Raw genomic sequence first — 23,411 nt, 5'->3', positions numbered from 1 at the left:
GGCAACATGGTGGATCAAAAGATGTATTGTTCTATGATTGGAAGCCTACTCTATGTGACCGCATCAAGGCCGGATGTGATGTTTAGTGTATGCATGTGTGCTAGATTTCAAGCCTCACCAAGAGAGAGTCATTTGAAGGCAACAAAGAGAATATTGAGGTACTTGAAGCATACACAAAATGTTGGATTGTGGTACCCAAAGGAGCAACATTTGAGTTGATTGGATATTCAGACTCTGATTATGCGGGATGCAAAGTTGAGAGAAAGAGCACATCAGACACATGCCAATTATTGGGAAGATCACTTGTGTCTTGGTCATCAAAGAAGCAAAATAGTGTAGCACTTTCAACCACCGAAGCAGAGTACATTTCGGCTGATAGTTGTTGTGCTCAATTACTTTGGATGAAGGCTACTTTGAGTGACTTTGGAATCAAATTCAAACAAGTGCCATTGCTATATGACAATGAGAGTGTCGTGAAGCTCACCAACAACCTGGTTCAACATTCAAGAACAAAGCATATAGATATCCACCATCATTTCATAAGAGATCACCAACAAAAAGGGGACATTTGTATTGAGAGTGTGGGCACCGATGATTAACTTGCCGATATATTCACCAAGCCACTTGATGAAAAGTGTTTTTTCAAGCTAAGGAATGAATTGAACATACTTGACTTCTCAAATATGTGTTGATGAACCCCCATATATGACATGCCTCTCCTTCGAGCAAAGCATGGTAAAGTTGGTTGACATGTCATTCATCCATTGCTAAGGACTTGTTTAGTGCATCTAGTCATTCCTATCATGTCTTAGGCTCATTCATGGAAATCAAATGAATTTATTGCTTGTATGGTACCACTATTGCTTGTATGCTTAATATGATCTAATGGTAGCATATGATATGTTTGTGGGCTTGTGAACCTAGTGTTTGATCTAGAAAATGAGCTATAAGTGTTTAACTCAACATGGTGCATGATAACCCTTCTTTGGAGGTGTGAAGAAGCTTGCCCTTGGATCAAACCGAGTTAAATATCTTTTGCAAGTGATCTAGATTGAACAAAATTGGGAAAATGATCCTCACTTCACATGGTTTCACCTCAACCTATCTAAAATTTGAGCTCACCTTTTGTGCTAATTGTTGACAAAGGGGGAGAGAAATTCACAAAGATAGAGCACACAAGTAGGGGGAGCAAGATCATAAACTTGTATGTTGCATTTGTATGAGCATTTACATATGTTTTCTTGCATGGTACAAGTTTTAAATTCCATATCCATGCTTGTATGGTGTATGCTAGATTGTAGAAAATGATTGATGAAATGAAAAACTAGCATGCATAGGAAGAGTAACTAGACATGTACTTATCATGTAAAAACTAGACCCTTTCATATAATGTTGATCTCATAGGTTTTTTCTAGTTTTTATGAATGCCTAGTTACTAATGGTGCTAAGGATGGTGTATATTGGCAACTCCGATTGGTATCACGCTTCAAAGGTCCATTCTTTACACCTTAGCATCATTTGGTAGCTATTACTCTCCCAAACTTCTAATCCATGCATATGTGCAAAGCTTTCAAATCCAAACTCTCAGCACATATGTAGGGGGAGCTAATACTACTAATTTGGGTTGATGAAACTTGTCCATAATCTTTACACATGGTAATATGCTTGGGCAAGCAACATGAATCCAAAAAGATTTCATTGAATATCTTTGTAAATAGGTTGTCATCAATTACCAAAAAGGGAGAGATTGAAAGCCCTAATTTGGTTTTGGATAATTGATGAAACCTAGCACTAACCTTTGTCATAAGTTGTGAAATGAGCTAGGTTGGTGCAATCCAAGTGTGGAACATGGTGATGAAATCCATGGAGATGGAGATGGACATATGTTGAAGATGATCAAGTTCAACTTAGAAAAGAAGAAAGAGAAAAATAAAAAACGAGTGATCAAAGTAAAGGTATATGAGGTTTTTGTTTTGCAATCAAGACACCATAGACGGTGTGAGTGACTTAGGATCGATAGCCATACTATAAAGAGGGAAAATCTTTGGCTAAACAATTTATAGAGTGCCACTAGGCGACATGACATCTGCATATACATTTAGGAACCTAGTGTGCTAACTTTGACCCTTGTAAAATGCTTTGAAAAATGCTAACACATATGCAAACAAGTTCTACACTTTATGGTTAGCAAGTTGGAAGCAAGGGTGAAGTGGTTGTGGACTTAGAAAAAGAAAAGGAAGAAGAAGTCCATGACCGGACGCTGGCCGCGGGGTGACCGGACTCACCCCGGGCGCGTCCGGTCATTTATAGCCGGTGGTGCGTGACTTGGCCGAGAAGGCCGAAGAACGATCGGACGTAGGGACCTGACTCGCGGCTGAGTCCGATCACCTGGTTCAGAGGAGTGTGCAGCGCGTGGTAGCGATCGGACGCAGGAAAAATCACGCGACGTTGGCTCGGTGAGTGAGACAGTGTTGACCAGACGCTTGAGTGCTTGCTTTGTTGCTTAAGTTAATCTAGTGGAGCTCTTTAGTGTAGTAAGTGTGAGAGCTCTTAGTGAGTAGTGACTTAACAAATTGTGTGCCGAGTGATCATAGCAACTAAAATTCTTGGATATGTGGCTTGCAACCCTTGTAGAGCTAGAGCAAGTTTGCATTTCGCTATTTGTCATACTAATCATATTGCTCTAGTGATCTTATAGATTTTTAAATAAGCTATTCACCCCCTCTAGCCATATTAGGACCTTTCATCGAGGCCCACCAACGCGCGTCCGGATGAAACGGACGCCCTACCCACACTATTTCCGTCACAACAAGTTGTTGTTGACCCAGCAGAAGTAATGATCTCAAATTCTTTCCAATACACCATAAGATATGTGTGCTACACTCCATAAAAAGGAAATTCAAAAAGAACTTTTTGATCAAATAACTACTAAAATTCCTGATGTTACATCTCATAATTATCTTACAGCTACAACTATAGTAAGTATACGCCAGGCTTTTGTAACTAATAAGTTCTAACACAACCAATTCTTAGACTACCATGTACTAACTTATATATTATTCTATTGTAGTTTCTTTGTCCTAATCAAGTATCCTATCTTGGCTCAAGTGCTGTGAATGGCGCCTCATCTTTTGACTCAACTGTTGGCTCGCGGGTTGCTCTGGAAACTCCTTGATGATGGCGCTCTGAATCACTTGTGATATCTTGTAAGCAAAATGCTGGTTTGGACGGAATTTGGAGAGAGGAAGTACCAGTACTAAGAATGACATTCACCGCTGACATCGTTGGTCTATCTATTGGGCTCTCTTGAATACATAGCAGTCCGACGTGGACACATGTCTGTACTTGATCTTCAGAGAAGCTGCTAAGGAATGGATCCACTATCTCTAGAGTTGTTCCATTGGCCCAGTTCTCCCATATCTGCATTGGATGGGTGAATTCTTATTGCAGAAAATAGCTGTAAATAGAGATTATATATAAATGTTGTTACTACTCACTAGAGCTAAGACGTCAATAGACTGCTCGGAATTGTAAAAGGCACAACTTCTTCTTCCTGTTATGATCTCTAGAACCAAAACACCAAAGCTATATACATCTGATTTGGTGGAATATTGCCCACGGATGACATATTCTGGTGCCATGTATCCACCGCTACCGGAAACTCGAATTGCTCTGTGAGTGACAAATTTTTCTGTGCGTTTTTTTCGGTATGCACAGAAAAATTATGATTATTTTGTCAGTTCCAAAATATCCCGACAGAAAAATACGAAAACCCACAGAATAATTGTATGATTTTTCTATGCGTGACAATACACATGGAAAAATCAGCACTCACAGAAAAATGCAATTTATTCTGTCAGTTCTTTAAAAACGCACAGAAAAATATATGCACGCATAGAAAAAATATATGCACGCATAGGATAAATAAAAAAAACAAAGAAGTCCTAACCCTAACCCAAACACCCTCGCACGCACGCACTCGCCTGCTCGGCTCTCCTCACGCACGGACGCACACGCTGCGCCGCCGCCGCAGCTACGCACGCCCGCCCGCCCCGCCGCCTTCTTCTTCCCCGGCGAGCGGTCGCCCCTCCCCTCCCCCTTCTTCACCCGGCCCCAGTGCCCCTCCTCCCCCGTCGGTGCCCAACCCCTCCCCCTTCTTCTTTCCCGACGGGCGGCCACCCCTCCCCTCCCCCTTCTTCACCCGGCCGGATCCGGCCCTCCCTCTCCCGGATCCGGTCGGTGGCTGCGGTGGTGGTGGTGGTGGCCGGCGGCGGGGCGTGGTGGTGGCGGCGGCCCTCCCCTCCTCCTTCTTCTTGTAGGATCTACAGAAAGATAAAGAAGGCCTAGAGGGGGGTGAATAGGCCTGTAAAAATTCAACTCAAAACTCTGTTAGAACAGAGGGCGGCACTGCCAGCCTTATAGGGCGGCACTGTTGCTCTACGAAAAATAATCTAACACAGTTGAGATTTAACAGAGATGAACCTGACCCCAATAGCTGCTTAATCCTGCAATATAACTTCAAAATCCAGTTCGAAGACTAGATACCACAGAAACTTCACACAAATGTGAATCGAGCAACTAAACCCTAACAACAGCTAGCAATAAGATAAACAACATGTATAGTAAAGATGAAGCACGCAAGACACAAGATTTATCCCGTGGTTCGGCTCACCACTAAGGTTTGCCTAAGTCCACGTTGTTGAGGAAGCCACAAAATGCTTGAGCTTGCCTTACCCTCGTTCTCAAATCAAGAGAGTGAACTCTTGAAGTGAGAGGTGATTTCTTAGCTTTCGAATGAGGTTACAAACCTCCCAAGGCTGCCACATAAGTTGGCAAGTACAAGGGCGACGCCTAGCCGGTTAGGAGCAAGCTCCAAGAGTAACAAACCCTAGAACCGCCGGCCAAACGTGAACCAAATGCTCTTAGACTTTGGAAATCAGTGGATCTTCTCTCCAATCGAGTTTTGCTGCCTTTTCTCTCAAGTTTTGATGGTTGGAATCAAGGATTAGCTTGAGGGATGGAGGAGCAACAATGGAGGAGAGAGGTGAGCTTTTGGTTCTATCTTGTTTCGAATAGAATGATTCAGTGGAGAAGATAACCGTTGTGGGCCGGACCTGAAGGGTATAAATACCCCCCGAGCCCAATGGTCAGTTAAGGGCGGCACTGCCGCTCTTAATAGGGCGGCACTGCCGCCCTAGCCAAAATAGGTAATATGATATCAAATTTGGCTGGCTGTTTTGACTAGGTGGGAGGATGTAAATCTGTGAATTTGAGCATCTGATTCAACAGTTGATCAACTGTCCTAAAATCCCTCTTAATAGTACGGCTTTCCCTAAACTCAAATTCAAAACATAAAAGAATTTAAACCTCCTTTGAGCTAGGTCTGGCCAACTTTTGTAATTAGGATACCTGCAACCTGTTCATCATCCTCATTCTTCGATTCCCTGCTTATCATCTTGATAAATCTCATTAGTCCTCTAATTTGGTGGTCATCGATACCAAAACCCACAATAGGGCTTGATTGCACTTACAATCTCTCCCTTTTTGGTAATTGATGACAACCAAATTAGAGCTTACAAATGATATAAAATCTAGACTGAGAATTTTGAATTATGGGTGTAGGAGCCTCCCCCTAAATATGTGAATGGAGATTTGAATTCTCAATTTGGCATAAGAGGCCATGATTCACATTTTAGGTGTGATGGGAACCTCCCTCTACATCCATGCCTACTGTGGGGTGCTGAATAAAGTGTCATAGGAATAAACTTGATGCACATGATAGGTTTTATCAGTTCAAGCACATAAGCTCCTAGCTGATACAGCATAGGGCGGCACTACTGGCCTGACTATATTAGTCAGGTAGCAATCAAATTTCTACAGCATATCATGTGAATATAAAACAATCTAAAATCAGAATATGACAAGCTAAAACAGTAACCATGAATACATGTCCATATCCGAAGCAAATTAAGTCATAAAGTAGCATAATTTCATAAAATAGAGTTTTAAGCGACTCCCAAACTCACAACCTAACTACTCTCGTTGGATCTGAACATCAAGCGCAGCAGCGAAGAACATATGGCGTCGAAAAACTATTGACCCCTCTCATTTTCTCCCCCTTTGGCATCAAGTACCAAAAAGAGAAGAAAAAGAAGAGAAATCACTCATCACTGTCGGAGTCGACGCGGGCACGTCCGGCGACGTGGGTGTGTGAAGTGAAGCGTGCTGAACGTCGCGGAGGTGCTGCCCCAGCTAAAGTAGAAGTCCCTAGCTGATCTGTCGAAGGACACGGTCTCCTAGAATATGTGCGAAATAAAGTTTCCTGAACCTGTGGATCAACCTCTGTAGGGTGGATCTCTACACCAAGGTCCTGCTAACTTGGGGGCTCCTCAAAATGCTATCACTATGGGTACCCATAGTACTGACTGAATGGCTCATATGAGTGTCCATGCTGCCGATCATCTGGCTGTTCATCATGGTGCTCATCTGCCTGATCCTGCTCCTCATCAGAAGAAGAAAGGCAAGGCAAGTTAGGAAACTGAGGTGGTGGCTGCACTGGTGGAAGTAGTGGCAGCCTGCCATCTCCCTAGCATGCCTCACTGCTTCCCTATTCTCCATTTGATCCTCATAAGCAGTCTGTCAAGCATATGCACAATGAGTAAAGATTGCCTTCATCCATGCACTCATCTTTCCCCACTTTGACTTCTTCTTTTGTTCCCTAGCCCTGGACGGCTCAGGAATATCTCTCTGTGCAGCTCCAGAAGGGTGAAAGCCTACTACCCCACTATCTCTAGGTCCTCCAGAACTAGTGTGCTGAGTAGCTGATCCAAGTCCCCCTAAACCACCATGGGTCTTCTTGATCTTGTAAACAGTGTGCTCACAATCCTTAGGGAACCACATGCCAGTCACTCTCTCAATCATAAACATGAGGTAAGGAGCATAGGGCAAAGATCTCCTCCCATCATCCATGGCATATGCTAGCTCAACCCAAATGAATCTTGGAACATTAAACTTTTCATTGCTGGGAAACCTAGACAACACATTAGTGATATAGCCATTCAAATCTATTGCATTGTCTTTAGGGTTGAGAGTGATCCTGAAAAGATTGTTCATGATGTAATAGAAACTCTTAAGCTTGGTCCTTGACCAATCAGGAACTACAAGATTTTGATCCTCCCACATGAAGCTTACTTCTATTGGCTCAAGACAACGCTCATTATGAATCCTCTCATATCCCCTGTGGATGTGTCCAAAACCAAGAATACGATAGAAGGTGACAAAATCAATGCGATAATGTCACCCATCAGTCATCCAATGAAGCTCATCCACTTCCCTGTTCCAATAGTAAGTAGCATGGAACTGAGCAATAATATCCCTATTCCAATCATACCTGAAACTCATGATGTCCGTCATCTCAAAGCGGTCACAGGTCTTGATTGCTGTAGCAAACTGATGATCATCCCTGCTCTCCAAGTCACCAAAGTCAATGTACTGCATCTTGCTAATCTTGCCCTTTGACTTAGACAGAATGGCTGTAGCATAAAAATCAGATTGGAAAGCATTCTAAAATCTTTAATCAATGCCATTTGATATGTCAGAGGAGTAGGGATCAATCTCTCTGGCTTCACCTGTCTTCTTCCAACTCATGGAATAATCAACAACTCTATGATCATCACTGTTTTGGGGAGGAATGAGATCGAACCTATCAGTGTTATCTCTCATGTAGCTGCTATCAAACTCTGAAATGTGCAAAGGAGAATCAGGCCACACATGAATAGTTCTTCCCATCCTCTGAATGTTTTCCTCTTCAGCAGGGTCTTCATCAAGATTTCTGTCTCTGGGAGTATAGCTCGCCTATACCCTGCCTCTCTTGACCTTTTGCTTGGTTGTCAACACCTTCCTTTTACCTCGGTCCATCTATGCAATTTAAATGAGACTTGATAAGAAACTGTATAAGATAATGAGTTAGACATAGCTGCAAGCAGGTTTTAACAAGAAAAAGAATTTTGAAAATGACACAGGAAACTTTGCTGGATTTGAATTCACATGGTAGGGCAGCACTGCCGCCCCCTGAGGCCGGCACTACCGCCCTTAGTTGCTTCACTATTTCATTTTCAACTTTCTTGTTCTGGTTAAATCCTATTTCCAACAGTGTCTATTCATCATCACAATTTCAGAATCACAGTCTAAGCAAGGAATACATGAAACCCTAGCCATGAATTTGAAAGATTGAGTATGAAAAACTTTAGAAACAATTTTTGATAAATGGATCCAATCCATTCTAAAATTCATCGGATTTATGAGCTTGAGTATAGCAGTTAGAATCTACTAGGGGTGCCATTAATGGTCCCAAGGGCGGCATTGCCGCTCTCCTCAAAATCATCCAATCAGTGAAATCCAAAATCAACTCGATTCAACCATCAAAAACCTTTCTAAACCCTTCATAGTCCCCCTAGAAACTAAAATCCATGACTAAAAGCTTCACATTGCAAAGATCAAAAGGGGTTAGGGTTTTGCCTTGCTTCCAAACCGTTGGAGTGGAGGGAGAAGAGAAGAAACGGCTCAGCCAAGAGCCTCCTGCAGTGACCAGCGATGAAGAGACTTGGCCGGCAGCAGGGGCGGCGCTGCCGGGGTGGTAGGTTGCAAGAAACGGCGGCGGCACGTGCTTGAGAGAGAGGAAGGGAGGAGCACGGGTGTCGGTGTTGTCGACGAAATATGGTCGGTAGTCTACCTAGGGGTATGCCCAAGGTAGTAGATTGTCGGCAGACAGATGCGCAAGCCACAAACAAGACGGTGACGCAAGACAGACATGACGTTTTATCTAGGTTCGGCGCCAAGAAGGCGTAATACCTACGTCCTGCGTCTGATTTGTATTGCTGTATGTCAATGAGAGATGTTTTTTAGAGGGATCCCCTGCCCGCCTTATATAGTCCGGGGGGCAGGGTTACAGATCTGAAAACTAATCCTAGTCAGTTACAATTACCATATGTGGCCGGATAAGGATTCCTATTCTAACCGACTAGGACCCTGCTTGATCGCCAAATCCACCTTAACTCCTTGTGCGGGACTCCGATCAGGTTGGCTGGGCCGCATGTCGTCTTTCGGATGGACCGAACCCATCGATCCGGGCCAGCCCAAGCTTAGCCGTAAGGGTATAGGGGTTAATACCCCCACAGCTAGTCCCCGAGCACCATGTATTATGCTGCGACATGCCATTTTAACCTTCTCCGACAAGTAAGGCTTGAGTTCTTGACATTTCTGACCACCATTGTCGCCGAAGAAGTAAGTTGTCCAAAGAATGTATGGTGCTCTTAAGAAAAAAGAAAAAGATTTCTGTCCTGAGAAGTGTGCCCACTTGTATTTCTGGAAAGAAATGTAAGTGGTCTTGAAGCATAGCGTCCTTGAACGTCAGAGGCGTAGGGGTCGAAAAAACCAACACATTCACCTCAAGGTGAAGTGTGCCCACTTAGTCCCCGAGCCTCATAGTAGGTGACGTAGGCACGTGGTGCCAGGGTCTAAAAAGAATTCCCAGTTTAGTTGAGAACCCAATTATCGTACAAACAAAAACGAGATGCACCGGCAGGTGCATCGTACCGACGTAGTCCCCGAGCTTGCTGGAAGGTGAGGTATGAACCTTGTAGCAAGGTCTAAATAAATGTCTCTCAACTGTATGTGAGTACAACCCACATGTAGCCGAGGAGAACCATTCTCCGAGCAGTGGTCGGGACAGTCCCCGAGCACATTGATAATCCTTACAATCATTGAAAAAACATTCACCGCAAGGTGAAGTGTGCCCACTTAGTCCCCGAGCCTGGTAGTAGGTGACATAGGCATATGGTGCCAGGGTCTAAAAAAGAATTTCCACCGAAGTTAAGAATCCAATCGTTGTACAGGCGATACGAGATGCACCGGCAGGTGCATCGTACCGATGTAGTCCCCGAGCTTGCTGGAAGACGAAGTATGAGCCTTGTAGCAAGGTCTAAATAAATGTCTCTCAACTGTATGTGAGTACAAATCACATGTAGCCAAGGAGAACCATTCTCCGAGCAATGGTCGGGACAGTCCCTGAGCACATCAGTTGTCGGAGCAGTCCCCGAGCACGGCAGTGGTCGGAGCTGTCCCTGAGCACGGCAGTGGTCGGAGCAATCCCCGAGCACAGTAGTGGTCTTGGCAGTCCACGAGCACAGCAGTGGTCTAGGCAGTCCCCGAGCACGATAGTGGTCTGGGTAGTCCCCGAGCTTTGTAGTAGTCTGATCCATCCTTGAGCACAAGACATGCAGCGAAAATACGAACGCCATTCGTATATTATTTGGTGTATTTATTTATCTCCTTCCTCTGCCAAGTCCAGTCTGACACGTCTGGTCAAAAAAGCAGACGGGTATAGTATGTCACTCTGTCTTCTTGCTCTTTTCTGGCAAACAGTCGCTTGGCACCTGTATAGAGGTGCGTCAATGTGGGCCCTTACACTATCAATGAAGAGGCGCGTACACTAGTAATGATGGGGCGCGTTTATTGGCGTAGATCTCGAGGTTGTGTGAACAACCATCTACGGCGCGTGCGCACGTCTCCCAAGAATCTCGGGCGGATGAAACGATGGAGCTCTTTGTTATTTATAATATAGATCTGGTAAGGTACTTTTACCGATCCCCATTGTCCTTCGCCGCTGCAACCTTCTTCTTCCTCTTGCCGAACCCTATTCCTCTGAAAATCATCACCAATCCCCTCGCCACCGCATCCACCCCCTTAGTAAGGATAGACTAATGGCGAAGAGAGACGCCCAGAAGAAAGGCGGAGTCATGGCGAAGGAGTGGTGGAAGTTGTGGAGCAATGAGCAGACGATCGAAGACCTCATCGCCATGGGAGTGCTCCACAACAAGGCACTCGCAGGATGGCGTGCGCCGGAAGGAGAAAGCTTCCCTGATCCACAACCAGGTGAGATTGTGGTTTTTGAGGATTTCTTCAAGCAGGGTTTTGGGGTTACAGTGCACCCTTTCCTTCAGGGTCTCTGCTTGTATTACGAGATTGGGATTTGCAATCTGCATCCCAACTCTATTCTTCTTGTCTCCACCTTCATCCATCTCTGCGAGGCCTATGGTGGCTTCCAGCCCCATTTCGACCTCTTTCGCCATCTGTTCTGTCTGTGGAAGAAAGGGAGTGGAGGCTCGAAGATAGCCGGAGGCATCTACCTCAATCTGCGTGACGGTATGAAAGTCCAATACTTGCACTACCCTTGGAACACCTCACTAGACGAGTGGTACAAGAAGTGATTCTACATCCGTGAAGAGCCAAACACAATCACCCTGTGCGACGTGGGGCTGATTCCGGAGAAGAAAAACAGCTGGTCGGAGAAGCCCGAGAACTTGGAGCAGATCGTAGAACTGCTCGGGATGATCCCATGGGGAAGGCTAGATGGCCCAAGTGTGGTCAGGAACTTCATCAGCCGAAGGATCCAGCCCTGCCAGAAGAGGGTACATCCTGGCTTCGAGTACCAGGGAAGCGCAGATCCAACAAGGACCAGGAAAGAGGCGCTCGACAAGATAGAAATCAAGGCCTGGATTGGGGAGTTATTCAACCTGGCCGATCCTAATTATGTCAGGTTAAATGACATCGAGCACGCCTTCAAGCTGGACCGACCTCCCCCAAAGGTAAATGATAGTTCCTTGTACCTGTAGAATCATGTTCTAACAGGAAATTGACTATTATCTTTTTTATGTTTCTTAGAATAATGGTCGTGACCGGGCAGCAGTGTTCGTGTCTCCGCCCCCTAGTGTGGATTGGCCACAAGTTGCCGGCCCAGCCGCCCAGACTAGTGCCAGGACCGAAGACGTCCACTGGGCAGCACTCGAGGTTACGGAGGATGCATCGACTAGAGCTGCTGGCAAGAGGCCGGCTGCCCACAAACGACGCCAAGCCATCTTCCCCCTTTCAGACGATGAAGCAGAGGATGCGGACATCTTTCGGCTCGTCCCTCAAAAGAGGAGGCAAATGGTGTCAACGGAGCAGGGTGGCTCCTCTGTGCCAGCAGTGATCGCATGACCGACCACTACAGCACAGAGGACAAGTGGGGGAAATGTCGAGCATCAAACCCCAGCGCCTGTACCGGTGGTGGAAAGAGATCCGGTGGAACCTGCCGAGCACGCGGAGCAGGGGCGGTCGAAGAGACGCTCCTTCACCACATCATTCCGCGTGTCCAAGCTGTAAGTATCTGTAACTTTGATGTAGGCTTATAATTTGTATTGAATACTATTGTCTTCTGAACTTTTCTCTGATGTAATAGGTCGGCGTCCACCGAAAATCCTGACCAGCTAGCCGGGTGCAGCACGACCTCGCTAGCAATGGCAGAAAAAACTGCCCAGCAGCCAGCCATGGAGGAACCTGTAGGAGAAACTCCGCCGGAACCTCAGCAGGCGAGCGGCCCGACGACAGTCCCCGAGCAGCTGGTCGAGAAGATAGCCGAGCTAAGTACAAGTGTTCCGAGCACTAACCCTGCTGAGGTGGATACCTTGGCGCCAAGGGAACCAGACCAAGTCGAGGAGCAGCAGCCGAAGGGGGCACAGAGCACTCTTGCCGATGCAACGGCTCATGGGAAAGCCATGGTGGTCGCGGAGACTGCAAATTCTAGACCAGCGCCGCCCCCTGAATAGGAGGCTATAGAGGACGAAGTAGAAGAGGTCCTAGCCCATTCCCAAGATAAGCGATAACATGTATATGTGTCGCGCTGGTGGAACGACGAGTGGGTTATGCACGAAGAAATCCCAGAGGTCGAAGAGACCCTAAGAGTCGAACGGACAGCAAAGCGTCTGGTGACAGAAGTCCAGGTATGTTTGGCTTGACCACTTGACCCTATTATGTAGTCGATCTGTCTGACTTAGCTTGTTTATATGCAGGACTTGATGAAGACCGCAAAGTATCGAAAGAGGTGCTTCGACCAGATTGAGGGAATCATGGCGAATAGTAAAGAACTGGTGGCCGAGGTGGAACACTTGTGCCGCCAACTTGAAGCCACCAACCAGAAGAGGGCAGAGCTAGAGGCACAGAACTAGAACCTGGTCGGCCAGCTTAATAACAAAGAGCAAGAAAAAATAAGTAAGTTTTCAATTTATCACAGCAGGTGTGTAACACGTATTGTTGTGTTGTTGGTAGTGACAGCTGTAATGCAGGCTTAGAAGCTGAAGTAACCCGCCTCCAAGAGGGGAATAGCCGCGTGACCGCAGAGTGTGGTCGTCTGAAGGAGGACAACAAGAAACTGGCACGCAGCCAGTCTCAACTCCAGGACCACACCACCAAAATGAAGGAGGAACTAAAAAGTAAGTATTCCAGACCACCTTTCTCATTCTGTTGCCCACCTTGTCTTGTCGTGTCATTACATTTGATGTCTTGTACGGTGTTTAGTTTTAAAAGTCAATGCCAAGAGGCACCTAGAGGCCGTGATCAATGAGCGTGATGGCTGGAAAGCACGATGCCTCGAGGCCACCGAGGAGCGGGACATGTGGAAGAACCGGTGCCAAGAAGTGGCAACTGGCATTATGCCTGTCCTCGACCTTATCGACCTGGCGCTCACAGAGGAAGAGCCAAGGACGCCCCAGCTCGGACTGGTCGAGAGATGTAGACAAGCATGGGGATGGTTCCAAGAGTTCATGAAGGAGGCGGGTGAGTACACGGGTGCCCATGTACTAAGCATGGTGCGTGCCCACTACCCCTTGATCGATCTCAAGCGCCTGGAGGCTGGGTACCCAAAGGAGGTAGACCCAGACAAGGTAGAGGAGCTTCAGACAGCCTAGCTGGACTTGTCGTCAAAGATAATTGGTGACATTAACCTGTGTGGAGGTGGGACAGCACCTGTACAGGGTACGCCATCGACAAGTCAGCTGGAAACGCCATCAGTTGCAAGCCAACCAATGAAGCCTGCGGTCTCGACCAGCCAGGCACCGGCGGGGCCATCCCCTTCAGCTCGACTAGCACAAGAGTCCCCGAGACTCGAGTAGGATATCGGAAGCGGCGAGCAGTAAGTGCCACGCGCCTCGACCAGCCAATGTAATAGGCTTAGAGCAGTAGAAGGAGGACATAGTTGTGTTATTGTAAACTTGAGCCTCTTCAGGCAAGCTTGTAATAACGTAACTGTATATCATTATAAGCTTGTTTACTTTGTATAAAATGTATTTAAGCTTGAAACTTTATCTTGGTGTAACTAAGTGAGAACGTGTTAACGTTCTGTTTAGTTGTACCATTTTGCTCGACACATCATCCCGAAAAGTTTGTGCGACCCTAGTTTGCCATGTGGTCAGAGTGTGAGGTACGGTGACCTGTGCACACATAGACGCGGACAAGTCAAACCAAGGGGGACCTGCCGATCACCCATAACGTAGAGAGCGGATCCCATGCACGTGTTGGGAGGAACCGGAGACAGGGCCTGCTCCAAAAACCGTAGAAGGAGTGGTGGTCGGCTTTTACTGGCTAAGTTAGAATAACCATAAAATTCGAAGTGACACATTAGAGTGGTTGGAGAAATCATAATTGCTTTATTGAAGTAAATCGAAAGTACAAGAAGGAGTACATATCTCAGTAGTTAAGCATAGAAACGTCTAAGCTTGTCGATGTGCCACGAGTTTGGTACGTCAGTACCGTTCAGGTGAGATAACCTGTAAGACATTGGTCGTGTGACCTCCTTGATCATGAAAGGACCCTCCCATGGGGTTGCAAGTTTATGGACACCAGCCTAGTTCGTCTTCCACTTTAGGACTAGGTCCCCGACCATGAAGAACCGCTCTTTAACATTCTTGTTGTAATACCTACGCAAAACAGCAAGGTATTTGGCCGTACGTACACAAGAATCGAGCCGTTTCTCTTCTGCGCTATTCACTTCTAGTTCCCGTACTTCATTGACCCTTCCTTCGTCGAAGTTCTCTACCCGTGCTGATTTGAAAGCTATATCTGCTGGAAGGACTGCCTCAGCGCCGTAGACCATAAAGTATGGTGAGACGCCGGTGTTACGACTGGGCTAAGTTCTGAGGCCCCAGACCACGGCTGGTAACTCTTTGAGCCATCTTCCGGGAGCTTTGTCATTTTCTCTGTACATCCTCTTCTTCTATGTGTCCAAGATCATGCCATTTGCCCGCTCAACTTGTCCATTAGCTCTAGGGTGCGCCACCGAGACGTATTTTACTACTATGCTCCTTTCATCGCAGAAGTCCCAAAAAGCATTCCCAATGAACTGAGTACCTAGATCGGTGATGATGCTGTTGGGTACACCGAAACGGTGGATGACCTGGTCAAGGAACGTGACAGCCTTCTCTGAGGATGCCTGTACCAAAGGCATGTATTTTATCCACTTAGAAAATTTGTCAATCAGTACAAAGACGCATGTAAATTTCCCAGGAGCCGGTTTGAAAGGCCCGATCATATCCAGTCCCCAGCATGTGAAGGGCCAAGAGGCTGGTATCGTCTGGATCTCATGTGCTGGTACATGGATTCTCTTGGCGAAGAACTGACAACCCTCACAGTGGCGGACTAGCTTCTCTGCGTCGGCTACTGCTGATGGCCAATAGAACCCTGCTCGAAAAGCCTTACCGACCAGTGTTCTTGAGGCCGCGTGGTTGCCACAGGAGCCAGAGTGGATTTGGTCCAAGAGATGTTCACCTTCCTCCTGGGTTATACACTTCATCAAGATTTCCTCCTTTGCATTTTTGCGCCATAACTTGCCATCGACGAGCAGATACTGCTTACTGCGACGCATCAAGCGCTCATTTTCTGACCGATCAGTATAACCGCTACCATCTGTTAAGTACTTGATGAAAGGTATTCTCTAGTCGGGATCATGAGTGGTCGGAGGCGGCCCGATGGTGCTCGACGCTGGAACCATAGCCACCAATTGCTGGTCTGGAGGCTTGCCTGCCGTGGAAACTTCCTCTTTGATGGAAGGCGTGAGCAGGTCTTGGAGGAATACGCCATGTGGGATTTTGGCTCGGGATGATCCTAACTTTGACAGTGCATCCGCTGCTTGATTCTTGTCCTGGACCATGTGTATGTACTCGATGCCATAGAACCTGCCTTCCAGCTTTCTGATCAATTTGCAGTATGCATCCATCTTCTCGCTGGTTGTGTCCTAGTCCTTGTTGAGTTGATTGATGACCAGAGCCGAGTCTCCATAGACATAGAGACGTTTAACACCAAGCTCAACCGCAACGCGTAAACCATGCAGGCATGCTTCATATTCGGCGGCGTTATTAGATGCCGGGAAATAAATCCTGAGGACGTACCGGAGCTGCTCCTTGGATGGTGACATGAAAAGAACTCCTGCTCCCGCACCATCAATGTTGAGAGAGCCGTCGAAGTACATCGTCCAATATTCATCATATCCCAGAGAGGCAGGCGTGCTTAAGTCTGTCCACTCGACGATGAAATCGACAAGTGCCTGAGACTTGATTGTAGTACGGCTTGCAAATTCCAAGGAGAAGGGGCATAGCTCCATTGCCCATTTGACGATGCGCCCGTTCGCATCCTTATTGCGAATGATGTCCCCCAAAGGGTACTCGGTCATGACCACCACACGATATCCATTGAAGTAATGTCTCAACTTTCGGGATGTTATCAGTATGGCGTAGAGCAGTTTCTAAATCTGTGGGTACCTGGTCTTGGATTCGTTGAGTACTTCACTAATGAAATAAATTGGCCACTGTACCTTATAGGCGTGGCCCGGCTCGTCGCGCTCGACCACCATGGTTGTGGAGACCACCCGATTGGTTGCCGCAATGTAAAGTAGGAGAGTTTCGTCTTCTCTGGGAGCAGTGAGGACCGGAGGTGATGTAAGGTATTGTTTTAGCTGCTTGAAGGCAGCGTCTGCTTCCTCCAACCACTCAAACTTCTTGGATGCTTTGAGTAGTTTGAAAAACGGTAGTCCTTTTTCTCCTAATCTTGATATGAAACGGCTGAGAGCAGCCATGCATCCGGTAAGCTTCTGGACATCCTTCACCTTTTTGGGGGGCTTCATGTCTAAGATAGCTTTGACTTTCTCCAGATTAGGGCGTATGCCATCGTAACTGACGACGTTGCCTAGTAATATACCAGAAGGAACACCAAAGATGCACTTCTTTGGGTTTAACTTCCATTGGAATGTATTGAGGGCTGCGAAGGTGCGTTTTAGGTTGTCAACAAGGGTATGTGCTTCCTTGGTTTTGACAACTACATCATCCACATAGGCCTCTACAAGGTCGTCTTTTATCTCATCTGTGAGGCAGGCCTGAATGGCGCGTTGGTATGTAGCCCCGGCGTTTTTGAGCCCGAACGACATAGTCGTGTAGCAGTAGGCACCGAAAGGCGTGATGAAAGACGTCTTGATCTGATCATCCTTTTTGAGAGCGATCTGGTGATAACCAGAGTAGCAATCGAGAAAGGAAAGGAGCTCGCAACCGGCGGTTGAATCTACGACCTCGTCTATGCGAGGTAAGCCAAAGGGGTCCTTAGGGCAGTGTTTGTTGAGATCAGTGTAATCAACGCACATTCTCCATTCATTATTCTTTTTTAGTACAAGAACCGGGTTGGCTAACCACTCTAGATGATACACTTCTTTGATAAATCCGGTTGCTAAAAGCCGTGTAACTTCTACCCTAATCGCCTCCTTTTTGTCGCGAGAGAACCGTCGTAGCTTCTGCTTGATAGGTTTGGCCTTGCTGTTGACATTCAAGGAGTGCTCGATCAAGTTCCGAGGTACACCGGGCATGTCGGCAGGTTTCCATGCGAACACATCCACGTTGTTCCTCAAGAACCCGACGAGTGCGTCTTCTTATTTGGGATCCAGGTTGGCCCCGATAAGGGCCATTTTGCTGGAATCGCCGTCGACCAACTGGATCACCTTGTGCTCCTTTGACTTGATGTTCTTGCGTGGAGCCTCGAGCTCTGGGATCTCTAGGTGGTCGGTTGAGGTCTTCTTAGCATCGAGCATGGTCTCGGCCATGCGAATAGAGAGGTCGTGGGCCTCTGCTATTTTGAAACTGTTGTCTTCATAGGTGTAAGCGGTGTACACGTTACCTTGGAGGGTTAGGACTCCTTTCTTGGTAGGCATCTTGAGCACCAGATACCTGTAATGAGGTATGGCCATGAACTTGGTGAGTGACGGTCGACCAAGAATAGCATGGTAGGTGCCGTCGAAGTCAGTGACCACAAAGTTGACGTAGTCGGTGCGAAAGTGGTCCGGGGTCCCAAACTACACAGGTAGCATGATCTGCCCGAGAGGTGTAGAGCTCTGTCCGGGGAGAACACCCCAGAACTGTGCCTCGTATGGCTTAAGATCCGCCTGAGCTATCTTCAGGGCGGGCATACTGTTCTTGAACAGTATATCGATGGAGCTGCCACCATCGATCAGTACTCTGTCGAACTGGACCTTGTTGATACAAGGATCGAGGACCAGGGGAAAACGTCCTGGCTCAGGTATTACGGCCCATTGGTCCTTTCTGCTGAAAGAGATTTCGCGGTGAGACCACGGAGGGAGCCGTGGATCGGCGAGGAGGTTATCGGCGTTGGCCACGTTCAAGCAAGCACGGGCGAGCAGCTTGCATTCCCGCTTGGTCTCGATGGACACTTTGCCTCCGATGATGGTGTGCATGCGATCGGTTGGCTTGACGTACTTGTGACGAGGGTCTGCATCGTTGTCGTTGTTATCCTCGTTGCGCTGTTCCCCAGCACCATTAGGCTTGTCGGATGTATCCGGAGCCTGTTGACGCGTATAGATAGACTTGAGAACGCGGCAATTCTCCATGGTATGCTTTGACTTAGGATGGAGCTGGCAGGGCCCCTTCAATGCTTTGGCGTAGTCGTCTTCATAATTACGATGTCCGCCACCCTTTTTAACGGTATTGACCTCGCCGTCGTCTTCCCGAGCATGCTTGCTCCTGTAATCGTCATGGCGGTTACGCCGCTGATTACGTTGGTCACGGTGGTCGCGGGAGTCGTTGCGCTGGTTACGGCGGTCAAAATTGTCGTTCCGACCATGGTTGCTGCGGTAGTCGTCGCGGTGTGGGGGTGGTCGAAGCGTGGAACCATTGCTGCTTCTTCAATAATTATCTTCTTAGCGTCGTCGGCGTCCGCATATTTCTTAGCGGTGGATAGGAGCGCTGTGACTGATTCAGGTCTCTTCCGGAGGAGCTTGTCTCTTAGGGTGTCGTGGAAGCAGAGGCCAGTGATGAAAGCCTCGATTGCCTCATTGTCAGAGATTGATGGGACCTTGATGCGCATCTCTAAGAAACGCCAGACGTACTCGCGCAGTGGCTCATCTTTCCAATCTCGGATCCGTTGCAGATCATACTTGTTGCCCGGTTGTTCACAAGTAGCGATGAAATTGTCGATGAAGGCTTGCTTAAGCTCCTGCCAAGAATCAAAGTAGTTCGCTGGCAAGCTGACCAACCATTGGTGACCTGCATGGCCAACAACGACTGGGAAGTAGTTAGACATGATGTGCTCGTCAGCCATGGCTGATCTGCATGCAGTTTCATAGAGCATGACCCATAATTCGGGGTTTTTCTTGCCGTCGTACTTCTAAAGTTTCTCGAGCTTGAAATTCTGGGGCCATATGACTTGGCGAAGGTGTGGAGTAAATTGCTTCAAACCCGGTGGACCGTGGGCAGTGTCATACTCCATACGGCGATAGCTTTCGTAGGATGCTCGATCATCGGCTCTCTAGTTGATGCGAGCGCGCATATCACGTCCATCGAGGTAATGGCAGAGATCATTATTGCCATCGCGGCGATCTCGATTGCCATCTGGATTAGCCCTGCGATCATGATTATCGCAGCGATTGTCACGGTTGTCTCGGTAATTATCGTCCCGGACATCGCGATGGTTGTCCTCCTGATGGCGGTTGTCATCCTGACCACCATCGTGGCCACCGTTTCCGCCTTGACGGTTGTTTGATGGGTCGTTGTTGCGCGAGCCACGTGGGTTGAGTGGCTGTGAGCGACTTGGGAGCTGGCGGCTGTGGCTTGACTCGACTGAGACGGATGGAGCCCAGACTTGATTTACAATCTCTACAGTCTAGGCCATGGCAGTCGTCAGATAGGCTTGTATTTCATCGCGATCCGCTTGGGTTTCCGGGGTGTTGGGTAGCCATTGCATTGTCACCATGGCGACGGCTACGTTGGCACTTGGAGTCCTGAAGACCTGTTTGTCCCCCACCCTGTCGAAAGCATCATTGAGGTCGCGTGGCTAGACCCTTATGCGTCGCGCCTCCCGGTCTGCTTCGGCTTTGATTTGTCGGCGATTAAACCGGTCAATATTGCGTGCTTCGCATGCAGTCCTTTCTTGTTCTGTTTCACCAGCCGCTGGCGGTTCATCATTGCTGACAACATGGATCAAATCCCCTTGTCTTGGTAGGAAAGATGGGAATTGTGAAAACCCCGGGGCGTGGTCTGGCAGATCCAGATCGTACTTTGCGCTGTTGTCTTCGTGATGCTGAAGCTCGGTGTGGACAGATGCATTAGATGCGATGCCAGATAAGGAGCTGGAGTCGCCCTCTTGGACTGTGTGGATGGATCCTTCTTGATAATCTTCAGTCCGAATCATGTTGATGGAGTTGCGCGGCTTCGGCCGAGGTCGGTGCATAAAACACAGATCCAAACGGCATTGTAGGTTATACGCGTAGCTGGAGGCAACATTTCACAGGCCGTAGGGCTGGACCTAGTGGTTTTCCATCAAGGCTTCGTACTCGGAGAGCCAGAGACCCGTCGCGGAGGCTAGCCGGCGACGAGCGGAGCGCCCTTCAGGAGTAGATATGACCATGAGATTTGTACCAAGTCGTGCAGGATGACTGGTCCGAGCTGGTCGGGTAGATCTGTTGTGGGGAGCGGTTACCTGCTCGTTAGGTTGACTTTGAATCGTACTTACCAGAGCTAGGGTTTTAGTGAGTTTGGTGCCGACCCGATCGATAGAGTCGAGCAGGTCGGTGTTGTCGATCTGCTTCCCTTTGTAGCGGGGAAGCGGACGACGAGTTGTCGGCGTGGCCAAAGATGATGTAGGCGTGGTTGGAACTAGATGTACCATGGTCGAAGCCAGATCCATCGTGATCGGAGCCATACCCGTCGTGGTCGGAGCCGTAGCCGATGCAGGTGAAGCAGTGGTCGGCGCAGACTGAATCCACGCCTCCTCCGTGGTCATGGCGATAAAGTCGTCGGAGCCGGTGGTCCAGGTAATCTGGTCGATGGTGAACGTGAGGCCGTTCGGCGTAGCCATGGAGGCGGAGATGATGACCATCTTGTTTGCTTGGAGAGTAGTACGCACACCCCCTACCTGGCGCGCCACTGTCGATGAAATATGGTCAACAGTCTACCTAGGGGTATGCCCAAGGTAGTAGATTGTCGACAGACAGATGCGCAAGCCACAAACAAGATGGTGACGCAAGACAGACATGAGGTTTTATCCAGGTTCGGCCGCCAAGAAGGCGTAATACCTACGTCCTACGTCTGATTTGTATTGCTGTATGTCAATGAGAGATGTTTTTTAGAGGGATCCCCTGCCCGCCTTATATAGTCCGAGGGGCAGGGTTACAGATCTGGAAACTAATCCTAGTCAGTTACAATTGCCATATGTGGCCGAATAAGGATTCCTATTCTAACCGACCAGGATCCTGCTTGATCACCAAATCCACCTTGACTCCTTGTGCGGGACTCCGATCAGGTTGGCTGGGCCGCACGTTGTCTTTTGGATGGACCGAACCCATCGATCCGGGCCGGCCCAAGCTTAGCCGTAAGGGTATAGGGTTTAATACCCCCACAGGCGTCGGCTGGGAGAGAAGGAGAGAGTTGGGTCAGGGGCCAGAGAAGGAATAAGTAGAAGAAAATGAGCCCCGCAACCCAGCCAAAATTGGTTGAAAACAGCTCAGTTTTCAGAGAGCGGCACTACCGGCCATAATGGGCGGCACTGCCACCCTGCCAATCCTGCAGGGATTACACTGAAACTTTATGACCTCCTTCACCTCAGAGATGGATATATATACTCTAAATATCATGACCAGTAAGCAATCAACAATACAGACAATGGTCATGACACTTAGTTGGTCTTTTGAAATGATTTTGAAACACAGTATAATATCTTTTTAAATCATTTTCCTATTTCACTAGGTAGTCAAATAGTGGTGTGCCATATTTCAAACCACATTACGAGAATCAAGTATATTTAGCTCACTATGCAAAGCACAAAACCTTGACTCATCGAGAGGTTTAGTGAAGATACGGCTAGTTGTTTTTCGGTGCTCACATGACGAATTTTGATATCTCCTTTGGTTTCGTGGTCTCTCAAGAAATGATGTCGGATGTCTATATGTTTGGTTCTTGAGTGCCTTACAGGATTGTTTGCAAGCTTTATGGCACTTTCATTGTCACACAAGAGTGGGATTTTGGTAAATTGACATCCGAAATCACGAAGGGTTTGCCTCATCCAAAGTAGTTGAGCACAACATGCACCGACTGCAACATACTCGGCCTCGGTGGTGGAAAGGGCTACACAATTTTGCTTCTTAGAACTCCAAGACACTAGGGACCGTCCAAGGAATTGACATGTCCCCAAAGTGCTTTTTCTATCTACCTTGCAACCGGCATAATCGGAATCCAAATAGCCAAGTAGATTGAACTTGGAGCCCTTGGGATACCACAAGCCAAGGTTAGGAGTGTGTACTAAATATCTCAAGATTCTTTTAACAGCCACTAAATGGCACTCTTTTGGGTTGGCTTGAAATCTAGCACACATGCACACACTAAGCATTATGTCTAGCCTAGATGCACATAAGTAAAGTAGAGAGCCGATCATGGAGCGATATACCTTGATGTCCACAACTTTCCCTTCTTCATTTAGATCAAGATGTCCATTGGTTGGCATGGGAGTTTTGATAGGCTTGGCATTCACCATGTCGAACTTTTTAAGCATATCATGGGTGTACTTGGTTTGGATAATGAATGTCCCTTCCTTCATTTGCTTGATTTGAAATCCAAGGAAGAACTTCAGCTCACCCATCATGGACATCTCAAATCTCTTAGTCATGATCCTACTAAACTCATCACAATACACATGGTTAGTACTACCAAATATTATGTCATCGACATATATTTGGCACACAAATATATCATTTCCAACTTTGTGAGTAAAGAGTGTAGGATCAGCTTTGCCTATTTCAAAGCCTTGTTTGAGCAAGAATTCCTTAAGGCATTCATACCATGCTCTTGGTGCTTGCTTAAGCCCATAGAGCACATTTTAAAGTTTATAGATGTGGTTGGGGAACTTGGGATCTTCAAATCCCGGTGGCTGCTCCACATACACCAACTCTTGTATTGGGCCGTTGAGGAATGCACTCTTGACATCCATTTGGTGCAACTTGAAGTCATGATGGGCAGCAAAGGCTAGAAGCATTCGGATTGCTTCAAGTCTTGCCACCG

General features: G+C 47.4%; 1 pseudogene; it reads right to left on the bottom strand.

Annotated features, from left to right (window-relative positions):
* Nucleotides 1–3,093: 3,093 nt before the first annotated feature.
* Nucleotides 3,094–23,411, bottom strand: part of LOC136543360 (cysteine-rich receptor-like protein kinase 6) — a 47,185-nt pseudogene continuing 26,867 nt past the window's right edge.

This window comes from Miscanthus floridulus, chromosome 3 (assembly GCF_019320115.1).
Source record: "Miscanthus floridulus cultivar M001 chromosome 3, ASM1932011v1, whole genome shotgun sequence".
NCBI lineage: Eukaryota > Viridiplantae > Streptophyta > Magnoliopsida > Poales > Poaceae > Miscanthus > Miscanthus floridulus.
This window is presented reverse-complemented; position numbering and strand designations above follow the sequence as displayed.